This window comes from Lichenostomus cassidix, chromosome 3 (genome assembly GCF_008360975.1).
Source record: "Lichenostomus cassidix isolate B80296 chromosome 3, HeHo_3.0, whole genome shotgun sequence".
NCBI classification, from domain to species: Eukaryota; Metazoa; Chordata; class Aves; order Passeriformes; family Meliphagidae; genus Lichenostomus; species Lichenostomus cassidix.
In genome coordinates, this window is record NC_139483.1 from 70,146,742 (window position 1) to 70,164,222 (window position 17,481).

A 17,481-nucleotide genomic window follows, 5' to 3' on the forward strand; every position below is an offset into this window, starting at 1 on the left:
AAGCCTTGTTGGGGACTCAAGGGCTCTCAGCTTTCAACTTCATCTAAAGCAAGAATATATAGTTGGCTTTGGTAGAAGCAAATATCAGATGACAGGAAATAATACCTAGGGAAGGAAGCAAGAGAACATTCCTCTATCCGTTTAAAAGTGAGAAGAAACCTGGAAAAAATATTGTTGACAGATCAATGGAATTTTTTCTATGATAAAATTTTTATGGCTTAATTGCATTGTCAGTTTATTGTAAGTGATATATATCTAAATAGATATATATATTCATGGAAACCCATATGCACAGTGCTGTAATCTATTCTTTGTCACATGGGTCATGTGCTGTACAAAGCAGAGTTTAATATATCCTCTTCCCTCCTCTGTATAAATCAAGCTCTCATTTCCTATTGTGTCTTCTACTTTCTTTCTAAAGTATTAGATTTTTTTATTAACAAGCCTGAAATTCAAGTCCTAACAGTTTTTCTTGTGTATCATTGAGTAGATGAATGTCTGTGTTTTTGTTAGCATATTTCTGAAGTGTTGATTTTGATGCTCATTTCAGTGATTAATCATTTGGTGATCCACATCTAACGAAACACACTTGTTTGTGAGAGCAAATTTTCTGTATGCCTCCCAACAAGAGAGTCACTCACAAAAAATTGTTGCTTATGTTTTCCGAACTAATCTGAAATATAGGAAGCTTTCAACACAGTGATTAGCAAAAGAGGTTACCCGTAAGGGAGAAAAATAAATCACTGAAACTGATTGCTCCATGCAGAGCATCCTTTAAAAACATGAATAGAATCTGAGACAGTACTAGCAGCATTCTAAGCTGAAGATTATACTGTTATCATATCATGCACTTGAGAGTCCTCTGGAACACCTCCGGAACAAAGAAAACTTTGGGAACAATTACTCACTGATATATAGAGAGGATATTAATGTCTTTCAAAAGATGCAGCAAAAGTGTTATTGAGTCTCAAGAATCAAATTTTCCATTAAGAAATAAGGAGCTTCCAGTTATCCTCATTAGAATGCAGAAGAGGTATAGGTAACAAACTGAAAAATTTCAGAACCATGGCTCAGGATGATAACATTAGTATGGAAAGACTTTCTTAGTTCTCTGAAGACAACTGCACAAATCTAGAGGATGTAATTGAGAAAATAGGAAATTTGAAGTAAATATGTGGTTCTGGGAAAAGTAGTTCGTAAAAAAGATAGTAAATGAACTTTGGATAGTGGTGAATAACAATAGGTGCTGAACATCTGTCAAGAGGATGGAACCAAGAGTGTTCAGGGAAAACATATCACTTTGAATAAGTTTTCTCTATGCAGGCATTCACTAACATTAAAATCCTAAAAAAACCCCCAAAAAATACACCCCATAATAAGCCCCCCAGACCTACAGCAGCATCAACAAAAATGAACAATATAGCACTCTTAGGTAGGTATTTTATTCCCAACTGTGTTTAAATTGTTTTTCCTAAGGCTTTTTCATGCCCGCACAAGTAATTCTCAGGCTTCATCCTTCTCCCACTGTGTGTATGGTTTCCACACAAAAACATGAAGCAGCAAGTGAAAGCTGACCTTTTGTTCCATTTTCCTCTCAGACCCATGACACGCAGGAATTTGTTCCTAACCAAACCTGAAAACATGTCTCTGACTTAAAAACGAAAAAAAACGTGAAAAAAACCCCTGTTCTTGCTTTTTAATTCAAGCCCCCTGCCCAAAATCAACAGAAAAATATTATCAAAGCTTAATGTTATAACTAACATTTCTATTGTTATAATTCACATTCATAAAAATCCTACAAAAATGAAAAAAAACAAGATCTGTTTTACATACATAACTTTCAATACTGACCTTTAGAGAACAGAAGTGACTGTGTTGAGCATTTTCTTTTGATAGATTTTCTGTTTGTTCTCTGTATGTTTTGTTGTTTAAGGTACAGGTACTTCAAGTCTCTTCTAAAGTGTAGGATACTGGTTTTGTAAACATGGAAGATAAGTTTAAACCATGCCAAAAGTAGGTTTTTAATTAGACAAACATGAGAAATTTCTGACCATGCTTAATGATTGCTATAGCATGAATTCAGAAATCTATATGTGAATGAAATGCTTCTCTTCTTTACGAAGTTATACCATGGACATATCAATTAAGTCTGGAGGAATTTTATTCAGCAATATAAGTGAACTATTAATGAAACTATTTGATTGTCCTAGGAATATTTGAAATACAAGAATTTCATGGGACTAGGTGGTTGATATATCCAAACAATACCATGTTTGTTTGGTTTTTGTTTGCCTGATTGACAGGTTGAGTTTATGACCTTGGGTATCATTTTTGTTCATCACCTTTCACAGGAGTGGCCTCAGCCTACATAGTTAATATATTCAAAATAAGCTGTAGGCTGGAATCAGTAGTTTTGTGCAGCTAATCAGAACCCTCAGAGGAAGGAAAGGATGAGCTTGATTAAGATTGCAGATTGAATTTGAGACATTTTATCTTCATTTCCTCCCTCTGTGACTTCTGGTATTTCTGTCATAACCTTCTGCAAAAATTTTGACTATACAATCTATTGCTCAGCCCTCTGTTCTTTAAAAGAACTGATACCATTCCATAGATCTAGATTGCAATTCTTTTGGGCAATTTTTTTTTTTTTTTTTTTTTTTTGCATTTAGACTCTTAACACAATGGGATCTGTGTGTGGTTCTTTTGTTTTAGTTGTTTGGGTTTTTCAAAAAATACAATACCTACATGGTATCAAACATTTTCCACACTTGCATCTTTATCATTGGCCAAATCTTGACTCAGCAATCTCTCATAGTTCATAGTTTATTTTATTTTTCATAACTGAACTAAAATCTGCACCTGATTTCTCCTCACAGCTGGACATTATTACTGTTCTCCCTCCTGTAAAAAGGCTGACATAGATCCAAAGCTATCCCATGGGAAAAATTGCATTAAAATAGAAAAAAAAGAAATCATAATTACCCCCATTAAACAAACCTGAGGGCATTGCTAAACTACACAGCTTTTGAAGCATATAATGTCAATAACCTTATCCCTACGTCCAAGGAGGGACAAGGCACGTCCACATTCAACATGTTACCAGAGCCAGGAAGGAATGCCATGGGAGTGAGAGTAATTAGAGAAATGTAAGCTCTTAGATTCAGTATTTGAGGAAAGGCAATTTAATTTTGGAACCATCTCTCTGTTGGAGGTAACTGTTGCTGTAGGGAGCCCAGCTGCAGGAAAGAGGTTTGATCCTGGGTTGTGGCATATCCACTAAAGAGAGCTTTTTGTGTTTGCGCTGACTGTGGTACAGGGAATGTGGCAGCTACTTCCATAACAGCACAGCTTACTCCTGGCAGATATTAAATAAACTGTGACTTCTACCAGTGCTTGTGCCTCTGGAATTCAATTTAGATCCCATCATGAGCATGAGCAGGTGATTTGGCTGACTCTTCCTGTGGAGATTAACTAGTTACATTATAGGGCCTGGATACTTCCAATGGGATCAATCAGGATATGTTAATTGCGCCAAGATAATTTTAAAGTGGTGTAATGGGAAATTTGTTAGCTTGGGAGAAATGCTATATTTTTAACAGTAAGGGGTATTGTTATTATTCTTTTGAACAGGTGGTCTAACAGCATGGAAGGAACCATGCCGCTGACAACAAGAGAAAAGAGAAGGATGCAGAGAAATGAACCAGCAGGAAGTACAGAGTTTGTTTGGATAATTTGAAAAACTTATTAGTGGATGGCTCATCTGCACCAAGAAATACAGTATGCTCAAAATGAAGGGATTGCAGCAGGACTTTATATTGCTTTCTCAATTGGTTTTTTTCTTTAGCTGCAGAAAGCTTTAACAGAGGGAAAAACCCTGGATGGCAACGTTTTAGACAATATTACAAGTTGGAAAAACAATTTATTTGGGAGAAAAAAAGTTGGTGAAGAGAGTTAGGAACTGCTGGTGATGTTATGTCAGATCCTGTCTGCTTAAAACTGAGAACTCACAAAAGAAGAGAAAACACAATGTCAAAGGTAATTTAGATAGCTGATGCTGATTGTTATGAGTACTTAGTTACCCAGAGATAGGTAACCTTCATCCAGGGCCACTGCGACAACTCCCATTGCTGAAGGCAAATCAAGATTCAGGAAGAATGGGACATTGTTGAATGCAGCCTCTGATAGTAGGTACAAATTGCTTACTGCATTAAGTGAAGGAGAACGGACAAGAAAATTAGCTTAAGAAGCAGAGAATCAGAAGCTTCAGCAGATGAAATAAAGAGGATTTGGAAAATTATTTCAGTATCGGAAAATATTAGATACCCCACAAACTGGGGCTTAGCAGTGTGTTTGCTTCTGTGGTGGAAGAAGCTATGGGTTAGACCCAGAGGGAATTGCAGTTCTGGGCTGGCGCTACAACTGCTAGGGGAAGGACAACAGGGAATCTTTTCCCATCTCAGTCTCCTCTTTTCCTAGCTATATCATTAAGGACAGGCTGCTCCCTCCTTGCTGTCTTGTAGAAAACTTATTCTCCAAGTTCTGGGAGTGTTTCTGACTGTACCAGCTGAGGCACCAGCTGCTTGCACTCAGCCTTGAATTAAGTGCTTCTAACTGTGGATTAGGAAAAAGCTTAAGATAAGCTCTCTCCATTACATTTTTTTTTATTAGCCAGCTCAGAGAGCCTTTTTTTCAGCAGGCTCACCATTGCAAATCCAGCGCTGAAGTGATCAAGTCTCTCCATATGTGGTGTATTGACCTCGAGTACCCCAGTTCCAGGATCACGGGTTCCACTTTGGGAGCAATACTCCTAGCAGTTGGCTGACACAAGGAAGGGTAATGTGGTGTCAAGTATGTGCACAAGCTTTCTTACAAGAAAGTTATATATGTGGAAGTTTGGAGTTGGAGAGAGGAAGCTAGTAGTTTTGAGACATGAAAGGAGTTGAATTTCTGCTGCTGTTTAGAGTCCTGCTTCATGCCACAGTTGTGACATGGGCTACTGCTGTGACATCTCTTTCTGCTTGTTCAGCCACTTAGCAAGAAATAAAGCAAAAAACCATAAGGCATGACAGCAGACAGTTGAGCGTATGGTTCACAGAATAAAAAAAAATAGCACAAATTTTAGAAAAAAATTGGTAAATTTATAAAGTAAATTAAACAACAGAAAGAAATTATTACTGTCTGACATAATATATTCATTTTTCACACTATCAAAATAAATGGTAATTGCACAGTAGATATTATCAGCACAAATAATAATGTTATTTAAATCTTAAGTCCATACTGGATCATAAGCACTTCTGGAGTCTTGTTATAAATTAAGGATAATAGATACAATTTAACACGTAGTTTATTTACATTTCTAGCATTGCTTATAGTCTAAGTTGGCTATTTTATTTACAGGGAGGCAGCACAATAGGATGCACAGTATTCAAAGCGATTGGAAAGAACAAGGGCATTTTTTTCTTCATGTACATTATTTGCCTTTAGAGGGACAAGTGGGTCATAGTCAAGGAGGAGATACAGAGTGGGCTGGGGCTGAGAAAGTGACAAATATGTCCTGCATTGTGAATGCAATATGAATGGCAGAGCTGGTCGTTAATCACTGGAAATAGGGAGGGACAGTTCTAACAGGGGATTTTTATTCGTTATGTTTATTCAACTTTTAGAATATTTATCTTACAAGGAGGTAGTCACAATTCAGACTAGTAAGTCTCATTTATAAAAACATACAATGAAGTGTCTATTGACAAGATTATAGAACTGTCCTATAAAACTTCATTTAATAATAAAAAAAAATTTGAGATTGTTATGACAACCTTAAAAACATGCAGTGATTAAATGGGGTAATATACGAAGTGAAAACAGATAAAAAAATATGAATAAATCAATGGCCTCATCTGTACTGTTGTCTTCATTTATTGGTGTTAATATGTTTGGGATGTTTACTGTAACACGATCTATTTCGTACTTTGTGGAGATCTATGAAAGCTATTCCTCCCCTTATCACTTTTGCAATTTATTCTGAAGAAATACCAGCTCAAAATCAGATTCTGTCCATATCAGAATGAAGGTTCTGTTTTTTGAAATCATTCAATGCCCACTGAGATTTTTTGGAGCATTTATAATTTTCTCAGTTATCGTTCCTCTAGGGACCCCGATCCTACCTCTGTGGTAAATCCTAACATTGACTTCATTCTGGAGAGTGCTTTAACTCCTACTCCAGCATCGTGTGGCAGCACATTACAATCTGGGAAGCACTGCTTCCCTAATATTTTGTTAGAGATATTTATATTAAACATAATTATATTAAACATATTTATATTAAACATTGTGCCAGAGTCTTAAGCATGAAGATAGTTTAGCCTGGAGAAAAGGAGGTTAAGGGAAGGCCTTTGTTCCCTCCACAATCCCTTGAAAGGAGGGTGTAACCAGGGAAGGGTCAGTCTCTTCTCCCAGTCAACTTACAGAGGAATTGGCCTTAAGATCTTCCAGGGGATATTCAGATTGGTAATCAGGAAGAATTTCTTCACTGAAAGGATGGTTAGGCATGGGAGTAGACTGTCCAGGGAGGTGGTGGATTCACTGTTCCTAGAATTGTTCAAAAAATGATGGCATGGCACTCAGTGCTACAGTTTAGTTGACAGGGTGGTGTTCCATCAAAGGTTGGATTCAATGATCTTGGAGGTCTCTTCTAACCTTGATGATTCTATTCTATAATTCTATGAAATATCTGGTTTATTTGATCCTTTATAGGCATTAGTCTGATGAAAGGTAAAATAGTACATAACACAAAATCCCTATCTAGAAGGGTACAGAAGTGAATGACCTTATCAAATTGAACTTATCAAACATGTTAAACATTCTTCCATTATTCTGGGAGGCTCTTCTACATTGGTCGTTGTAGTCATTTCACATTTCATTTTGCTATGATGTTGTAGTGGTCACTATCGTGACCTGTGAGGGTTCCCTGACTGGCAGGTGTATGAAGATGGAGACTGGGATTCTCAGGGTTCCACACTACACAAGGTCACAGAAGTCTGCGTTTCTGATAATGTCCTTATTAAAAGTTACTACAAAGCTACTGTTATTAAAACCAAATACATTATATATATATATATATATATATATATATATACAAGTCTCTACAAAATTACTACTAGGAGAGCAATTAAATTTATATATGTATGTATATACATATATATATATTACTAGGGTAAAGCAATTACTGAGTTCCAACTACAGAATTTATATGCTTATGAACATTTCCCTGTGTGTGTGGCCCATGAATGACATGCCCCATGCAAGATGTTACTGCTACACCACTCACCAAATTGTTCCAATAATTGAAGAAAAAATCTCACTTTAGTGATTATCCATGTTCTGGTGTCATGAACTGTGGAGTCAGGCAGGCATCCCCAGCAAGACTCTGGTCTGTCCAGGAGACCTCATGCAGGTCAAGCACTAGAAAAATGTGCTGAGAGGCTCTTTTTGAGTAGGCAGCAATTTACTTTTTGTACTTTTTACTTTAGATACCTGAGTGGGTGCACATCATGAGTTATTGGAATAATTATTGCTGATTCCTTTTTTCCTGGGAGATCTGTTCATTATCAAAGTTTCTTTATCCTGGACCCATCAAGGTTTCTTTGTTCTGCCATCTACTCCCCATCACAAAGGTTTTGGGTGAGCTTATCAGAGACGTCTTGAGACTCCAGCTAAAGATATATTCCTTTTTGTCAGTATTTTTACCAGATCACCATTGTGGTGGCTCCTATTTGTGTATGAGTGAAATTATTTAAATTCTTAAACACCAAATTTATTCTTACTTTAGTGGGATATTTAATTGGTTGCAATTTTCAATAAATGTGAAAGTAGTAACACTGTGTTCCTGACAGCTTAAAAATATAACTGTATGCTCAGTTTTATTATATTTTCTTTTCTATACTTGTGTCAAGACTCAAAAGACCTCTGTGTGTTGAAAACCAGAGCAAATTAAAAGAACATTTCTAGATAAAAAAGGAAATCTTTGTATTTTGTTTGGTTTGGTTTTGTATGGAAGAATATAAAATATGACTTTTAGTGTGAATTACAGAAGTAGGCAATTTTTTTTCAGTGTGAAATGAAATTAATTCTAACTGCTTTCATATCCTTTTTGACTCTAACTACTTTAACATCCTTTTCAGAGACTGGAAATCAGAGAGATGTTAAGTGAGTGTCCAAGGGCATGGACATTACCCTACAAGCTTTAATTTTCTGGGAGTTCAGTCATCATCCTCTTTTTATTCTCCCTGCCTCGCCCAAATCCACATGTAGTGCAATATTCATGGCAGTCAGAAAAGATTTGCTAAAAATAAAGAGTTTGTTTAGTTTTTTAAAAAATATTTTAGATCAGTGTTCAGTGAAATGCATATTATTATATTTATCAGCTGTACCCCAGGGGACAAAAAGTTACCATAGCAGCATACCAGAATTTTCTAACGAGTAGAACAGGTGGTGAATTAAAAAAAAAAAAAAGAAAGAAAAAAAGAAAAAGAAATTTTAACCCCCAAATTTTGGATCATTTTGCTGAGCTGTGAGTACACACTTACAGTTGTAATTCCAGTCTGTTTGGGCTGTAATTGTTTTCCCTTCTGTATTGCAGGGACATCCCTCTTACTCTTCTTGTTCAACTAACTACCCATTAAGTGCTCTGAAGATTCAATGCTGGGGAAATCTCTCCTTCAGTGCTGAGGAATCTATCTGTGTGCAATTGTGAAGGAATTATTGTGAGGCAGCAGGGAAAGCAGGACAGATAAAATAAAGATTTTTCCAGTGGCAGCACAACTAATTACCACCTAATTATTCATAACTTTGTGTGTTTGTGGTCCTGCTCTCTTTGAATTGAAGGTATTATGTGGAGGATCTCTCATTATTCAGAAAATATGCTTTTCTCCTTAAAACTAAGTGAAATACTGGACTGAGAAAATTTATAGAAAGGTTCTTCCTTATTTCAGGGCATCTTAGGAAATCCCATTAGTAGAAAGGGAGAATAAAATGTTTTATACATATATATTTTTTTTTCTCCATGTTTCCATATGTTGGGATTTTTTTTTTACCAAAAGGAGAGGGAATTTCATCAAGGAGAAAAAAGGAAGTCAGTAATGGGTACTAATCATGCTTACTCCCCCTGTCCTGCTGTATTCAGTCTCTTTTACCTTTCTGATCCACACTGGCTTGGACGCTGCATCTTCTACCTGCCTTTATTGTCAGTGCCTGCAAACGAAGACAGGAGGTGCCAGTGCTCTAGTACTGTTGGGAATTTGTCTCCCAAAAGACACCATCCCCGGCAAACAATGTTACTGCTTAATGCTTCAGTCACCTGAAGAACAAAAATGAGGAGGAGATACTGAGTTTTCTCAGCTACTGAGATGATACTGTCTAAGCCTTTCTTCAGCTCTTCATGGTGACATTGTGAGCTTGAACCTCAGCCAACCAAAAAGATGTAAATATTCCTGGAAATGACAAGGAATGAATGTCAATTAACATGACAAAATCACATTGGAAATGCTTTTTGCTCTATCATGTACATTTTGTTTCTTCTTTCCTTCTAAGAATAAGAGTTATTGTAACCACAAGACAATTTTATCTTTGTCTCCAGAACATCCTGATCAATATCTCTTTGTTGGTATTATGTAGCAATCAGTGTCATCCCTAATACAGAAGGGTAAAAAAAACAAAAGTAGCAAATTTTCTACACTGTAGAAGGAAAGGTATTGATTGTAGGTTACTTGGACGTTCTGCCCCAAATTATGGCTGCAAAGTGTCAAGTTACCATTTTTCTTGTGCCTTTTTCTTCCCTGCTACACCTGCCTGCAAGTATCCAAACATTTACAAACTGAAAAAGCAAATGAGAAAAAAAGCTTTCCAGAAAGGACAGTGGGAAGAGTGAAAAAGACCAGCCTTTTTCTGGTCTACATTATTTAGCAATTCAATTGTAAGCTCCCTTCTCTTGCCTTTTTAGGAAGAACTAAATATTTCAGTAGGCTTTAGATTATGGAAAAAAAAAACTAGCAACCAACCACAAAAGAAAACCCCAAAACCCAACACAGTATAAAACTACAGGGAAAACAACTGAATTGTTAAACGGAATAGGTCCAAATGAACAGGTCAAAACCCCTCTCTTCACTCTGTCCAGCCAATTATAGGCCTCAACTGTGTGGGTACTCTGCTGACATTTTCAGATTTTTACCTTTTTAAATGGGGAGCATTAGAAACTACATGTAGAAACAGATTAGTTACAAAAGCTTCAAACATATTTCCCTGGATTTATTTATTTATCACCAGACTCCAAGTTCACAAATGTCTGCTTTACAAGTCCTGCTATATTAAAGTTATAGGAACTAGTATTAAGATGATACAGGGATTGCTAGTCATCAACTAACTGAAGTGACTATGGGTGCTGAAATTTTTAATTCACATGGGCTTCTAAAGAAATACTACCTGTATTCTGAAGAAAAGATTCAAACTGCAGATTTCTAGCGCTTGAATTGGGCTACGTGTCTTTTGTACAACAGTGTGTTACAATTAGTTAGATTGCAAAGTGAAGTCAGTTACAAAATGGGATGCTACAGCAACCAAGTTCTCTCAATTATTACAGGTTTTTCAGCTGACTATTTTTATTAATATATGCCTTCTGACATTTTCCTGCTGTTGTCTTATAGCTCAGAGTCCTTGTAATATTGTGAATGTTCCGAGAGAATGAAAACCACATATGGGAGAAACATAATTATAGGGAATAAATCTATATGAGTAACAGAAATCATAAACTGTTTTCTTGTACAGAAACCATAAAATAACCTGTAAACTATGCAAAGAAATCTGAATCTCTATCTGGAATTTTATTTAAATTCTGAAATATTTCTTAGAAATGTGAAAAGCATTTTGGGGTAGATTCTAGGTAAAGATATCTAGTCAAATTTCTATAATTTTTCTTGCTTTTAAGTGAGAGTGACTTCATCACAGTTGCTAACACTGTGGAGGGTATGAACATCTAGTTGACATGGAGTAGTAATGAAAACTTTTGTGAAACTTCATTTTCATCAGCCTGTAAGACTTTGCAGTATAAAAGGACATTAATGTTCTTCTATATACCAGTAATGGACAGTGCTCACAAAGATTTCTATATCCAGCAATTTCCAAAGAAAACAAACAAGAAAATTTTGATTTGTAAAACAATCACTTTATCTGGCCTCTTCAGTGCATGAACAATTTAATGGAATTTAGGCTTTACAATTGCACCAGTGAGAAACTACTGCAGAGTCCAGGGAAAAATGACATTGTCACTATGTCAGCAAAATAGATATGTTTTTCATATCCTGTGCTTCAATTCAAACTAACTTTTTGTGTGTATACAGGATAATTCATCAAAGCTAAATCCTTCTGTACAGGAAAATTCTGTGCAGGCAGATTCTCTACCTCATTTGTATCACTTCCATTGCCAGGAAACTTTCAGAATCTAGGGAAATAAATTTAGAATATTCTTACTACACACATTTATAATAATCTCATTTTATGCTCTTGAGAATTATTGACTGCTATTCCATGCAAAGTTCAGTACATAATATTTATCTCATCTGTCCAAGTTCAAATCAAACAAAAACTTGTATTATAATTAATTACAGTTTTTAAATAATTCTAAAAGATTTCGATATGGACAATTTTTAGTGTAATGAGACACAGGAAATCTTTTGAATTTCTAAGACATGACAAGCATTTGAAAGAATTGGAAATTTTGCTCTGAATGCTCCTATGTCTCCAAATTCCCAGACAAGTAATTTTAGTGTTAGATTTTGTCCTGTATTTTTGTGCTTTGTTCTAAAAAAACCCCAAAACAAACTGGATGTTTAGTTGTATATTTTTATAAATAATCAAAACCTGAACTCTCTTTTTCACTTGTTTTATTCCTTGTCTTTGCAATTTTGCAAATACTTTATGCATGTTCTTATCTTAGTAGTTTATATATCTTACTATTTTTTTAAGATTACATCTTAGTCTTCTCCTAAGAAATTACCATTGTAAACCCCACCAAATAAATGAATCTTGTATTATAACTTTTCTGTAGAAAATTTACTGGCATTGGTCTGCTCTTCTATTTATTCCATAGGATTCTTTTGTCAGTTATTTAGTGGACTGAATATCTGCAATGCCCTTTCATTCAATTGCACATTTCTATAAAGACATTTTGACAACTTTGGCTGTGAACCATTTTACCTCTGCTTTGTGCAGAAGTTCTCTCTGAATTCTTTGGGCTGTGGATCAGAAACTTGGCTTGCAAAATTTCATTACTGGTGCAGGAAACTTCGCTATAAATCATCCAGCTGTGGCAAGTGCAGTAGGGGTCAATTACTTAATTATCCTTAAAAATGTGATTGAGTGCTGTTCTGCATTGAGAAGTTAAAGCATCCTTATTTTTCAGGTTTTAAGCCCATTTTTTGGGTCAAGAGTTGAATGGAAATATCACGTCACAGCTAGACCTCGACGGAAAAATTGAAAATCATATGAACAAAGTATTGTGGCTCAGTCTTAGCTCTAGGTAAAAGAAATACCTTTTCTGACTTATCAATCTGATATTTTTCAAAACCACTAAATGTACAATAAAGAGATGACATGCTAATGGCCTGTAATACCTTCAGCAGTGTAAAATTTAACAGCATAATGCAGTAAGTTTCATTGTTGACTTATCCTCTTTATATTAATTATTATTTTTTAAATTATAGGTTATAACATCTGCTAGTAAGTGTGAAATATGGCTATTTGTGAATTGTTTTATTTAAAAAATTGTAGCACACAAATGATGGCTGCAGAAGATGCTGATCATCAAATTATATAATGGAATATATTTATAAAAGTAATTTTAATGTATTCTTATGTGCTCTTTGCTTATGTTGCCTCTCCTATTCTATTTATAATCATATATTGTCAGTTGATTCAAGGTTAAAGGCAATGTTGATTACCATAGAATGCTTGATTTTACAAATTGAATGTGTATTACGTGTATTGCTCTCTTTCAACATCTTTCTAAAGTAATTGGTGATAAACAGTGATGGGGACTACTCTTTGTGTCAAATCAGTATGTTTTTATCTCTTTTGAAATATTCAATAGCCCAATTGCCACTTTTTATTTTTTGTGAAATACCAGATGTTTCTGAAAATCTTTTTAAATGAATCAGTAATCTACTAAAGCTCCATTGTTAGAAATTTTGAATGAATTTTCAATACAAACAATGCAGAATTACACAAAGACCTCCCACCACTGTAAGTAGAATTTTTCACAGAATGTTCTACTCCCATTTTAAAGCTTTCCATTTTGCTCCACTAAGTTCCTTGAATACTAAAACACATGGAGTGAATCAAATAACATCTAAAACAAGCATGAATAAAAGTTTGAAGAGCATGAAACATGCAAATATTATTGACACTTGGTCATAGTACTTCACAGGGAATAGGCAATGTCAGTCCTTACACATCTGAAAATATTTTTTCTCCTTAATATCTATTTTTTTCTAGAGCAAGGGGGAAAGTATGGCTTTTATAAAGTGAAAACAAGTAGGGGTTTATAATACATACTGTAACAACTGCATTTTGTTACTCCGATGTTATGGGCTTCTGTGCAGCTTTGCCTATTTCCTTTATAATCCATCAGCCACACATTTTCTATAATCTTTAGAAGTAAAACACAGAACATTAGCTAAAGAAATTACATTATATAAAAAGATACTATCAGATGGAAGACCTCTGTTTTTAATTTACTTTGTGTTGACACAGATCTCTATCTGCTATCGCTTTTCCTTATCAGGCTGACGAAATAGAATTTGTGCAGTGGATACATAGAAAGCTCACTGAATGGCTATCTGTCATAGTCAGAAAAGGTGCTATCTGTCATCAGTGGAGACTTTATTTACTCTTAAAAATGTTTGCCCATACACAGAATATCAGCCACAGTGTCCTTGTCCTTTGCTTTGAACAATGCAGTTGTTAGAAATGAGGGAACTAATACTAAATAACATAACCTGCTTTTCTGCTCACAGGTGTTCTTTCAAATATCCAATCTGTACACTGGACTAAATCCCAGGTGTGGAAACAGTCCCAGGAAATATGAAGAAGTATTTATCCAAAAAGATAATAAGGTAATTGCCTATTTTAATCATGTCTGTGGCATGTTCAGCTTGTGCCATTTCCAGAATAAAGAGGGACTATGTGCTCCAGCAACTTCACCTATTGTAGTTAAGTACTTGAATCTCAGTACCCTAGATCTGTCTTACATGTAGAACATCACACAAAAATTTTTATTTTAGCATGAGTTTTTCCAGACTTAAATTAAGGAGCTTAAATTAAGGTTAAAAACCAATTACTGAGTGGCTTTTCTTCTCATGAAGAACTGCTTAAGAAGTCTCAGGCTGAAATGAAAGAGATCAGAATGCCTCAATAAAACTTCTCTTCACTGGCTTATCACTGTGTTCCCTTTGAAAAAAGAAAATGAAACAGTAGAATTAATATGTAATGCTGTAAAAAATTTTCAAATTATAGTGAGGTAGTGGATCCCTTAAAGTCAGGACTGTAGAGAAATATTTTAAAAATATATACTTTTTAAGCCTATTTTGAGATGCCCCTTGCATTTCAAAACATAATGTACAATTGGTTTTATTTTTTCCTATGGCACATTTAGACTCTGATCAGAGTCCTGTACAAATGAAAATGTAGTCATACAAACAAATATGTTGGGTATTCTCTGGCTATATATTTCCCTTATATTCATAGTTTGTTAAGCAAATTGTTTTTATTCAATTCCAAATCAATTCCAAAATTACAGAGAGTTAAGATTGATCTCCTAATATAGTCTCCAGTCCAAGAGAAAACTTTATTTTAGATTTTGAAAAGTATTGGTATCATCTTCGATTCCAGACCTGAAGTGACTTGTTATTTTAATTAAGAACATCCTAAACATGAACAGTGATGTTAAAAAGTAAGCTCATCAACAGACTCAGAAATTAAAGATTAACTTATAATATCTCACATTTAAAACTGTCCAATGATGATGAAGAACAACTGTTTTTTAGAGAGCCTACTAATATGCAGGCATACAACCTTGATGAAGAAGTCACTGTGCTGATAATGCAGAAGAAAAAAACTAATTAAATGAAGGGGGAAAATCAACCTCTCTATCTCAAATACTGCATGACACAAACATTTCTTTCCAAAATGTGAAGGGGAATTTCAAAACAGCTAATGTTTTGAGTCATCATGTGCAAGATGGGATTGAATACGTGCAAGAGACAAAGTATGAAAAACAGGCATCCTCCCCTACGTGAGTGTACTCCACACTAATCACGTGCTGTTGAGCACAAGCTGTGCCAAACCAGTGTCTGAATGACATGGATACTTGTGTTTGGATACATGGATAATTGGTGTTTCTAGTTCCTGGAAGAATCCCTTTCATGTGCTCTTCAGGAAGATGCTGTTCTTTGGGCCGTGTTGTTCCCTGCCACAAAAGCAGTTACCGTATTAGTGAGAACATTTTTGCATTTGTTAAACTTTTGTTAGGACTGAGGTAATTCCTTTGGTTATATGGAAGAGCGTAAGTGGAATCTGCTTTTAAAAGGAAAAAAAATCTGCATATAAATTAAGATCCACTCTTTGCCCTCAGCAAGGGCAAATCTGGAGGGTAGATTACAAATATCCAAATTACTGTCAAGAACTATTGGAGTTCTGCCATTGGCTTCATTCTGTAAAGGTGAGGACCAAAATGTTATTCACCATGTGCACTTCAAGAAAGATGCACAAATCTCCTGGATTAATATAATTGTGAAGTAAAGTTACATATGAGCCTGGAAAATTAGAGACACAAAATGGTCAATTTCACCAGAGTCTGGAGTGCCCTTCACAGTAAGGGAAGGCAATTCTTTAGAGAAATGTCCCCCGTAATGTTCTTATTTGTTTATCAGGATTTTAAAAAAGTTCTTTTCCTCCCAAATGTAGCTGAACAAATGGCAGTGCAGACAAAGTAAGGAAGAATGCTGCGCTGAAAATAAAAAAAAAACAAAAACCCAAACAAACAACTACTATCCCACTTAGCAAATTAAAGGGAACATAATTACAGGCAACATCACTGTCAAATAATTGCAGTGATCAGTTAGCTTGGCTTTATAGTACTAACTCTTTTCTTTTTCCTAAGGAGAGAAAGAATTAATTGCAAAAGAAAGGAATTCAGAAATGAAGAGTACCACAATGTTTCTTTTAGGATGGAATCTATTCCTTTAAGATTATTTGCTTTGGAATAGATTTCAAGGCAAGAAAATTTCAAATTAAACATAAATGGATGCTGACATTCTCACTTTCAATAAAAATCTAAAGGACTTATGAAACTCTAGGTACAGATTCTTTAAAAAATATCAACAAAAACATCAGGAGATGCTGTACTGGCCTGAAAAAAAAATTAGAAGAGTGATTACTAATACCAGTAGTGGTTCTCATTGGAGAAATGGGCTCATCGGAGCTGTAGTTGTTGTCAGGTTTTGCTTTTTTTCCTGGCCACTGCCAATGCAGCACTGTAGCATTCCAGAAGTGTCATGGGATTTGTGTTCTGGGTTTGGAAAAGCTACAGGAATAACACAATTGTGTTGATATCCACCAGGCTGTTGGAAGACATCTATGTTTGAATTAGTCCCCAAAGCTCCATTCCTAGTCCTTGGAGGACTATCCCTTCTGAACTGAGCTACCCCAATGTGAGTGACTGCTAGGGATCACATTGTCCCAGCTTTCCCAATGAACATAAACAGAGCCTTAAAAGGCTACCTCAGGTACAGAATTTAAGATGTAAAGTTAGGTGAAATTACCCTTTCCCTTACAACTTTGATACCATATGTTCAGTTGCTCCCATCTGTGTCTCTCTCCTTCCTTCTTGAAGAAGTTGGTAATTTGGTGCTATCTTGCCAAATAATAAACTTTTGCTTTTGATACTCAAAACTTTATCAAGAAAGGAAGTTTTGCCCGGATTTATCAGCCTGAAAAAAGTGGTTTCCCAACACTATGAATATACAAGCTTGTCCTTTATAAAAATATGGGATGTTGTATTGCTTTTATCCCTATGCCAAATGAAATATAGTCACATGACGGGTAAAATGGCTGGGTTCAATTTTTACCTCTATATTGAGGAGTTGAACCTGCTTCTCTTGCTGACAAGATGCATGTACCTGCCACAAACTGGAGTCTTTCCTACAGGGGAAGTGAGATACCATTTTCTCCTCCAATGAACATTTATGCTAAAAAATGTGCAATTCACTAGAAAGTACTAACTCAAATAGTGGTTGCTGGTGGATGTCAGTGGGTTAGAGAGATATGTTTACTCTATTTGTAAGAAATTGTCTGCCAAAAGATACATAAGAATCAAGAGAATTCATAACTGAAATAAGTGGTTTATTTCTGATTAAAAAGAATGCATAATATAAT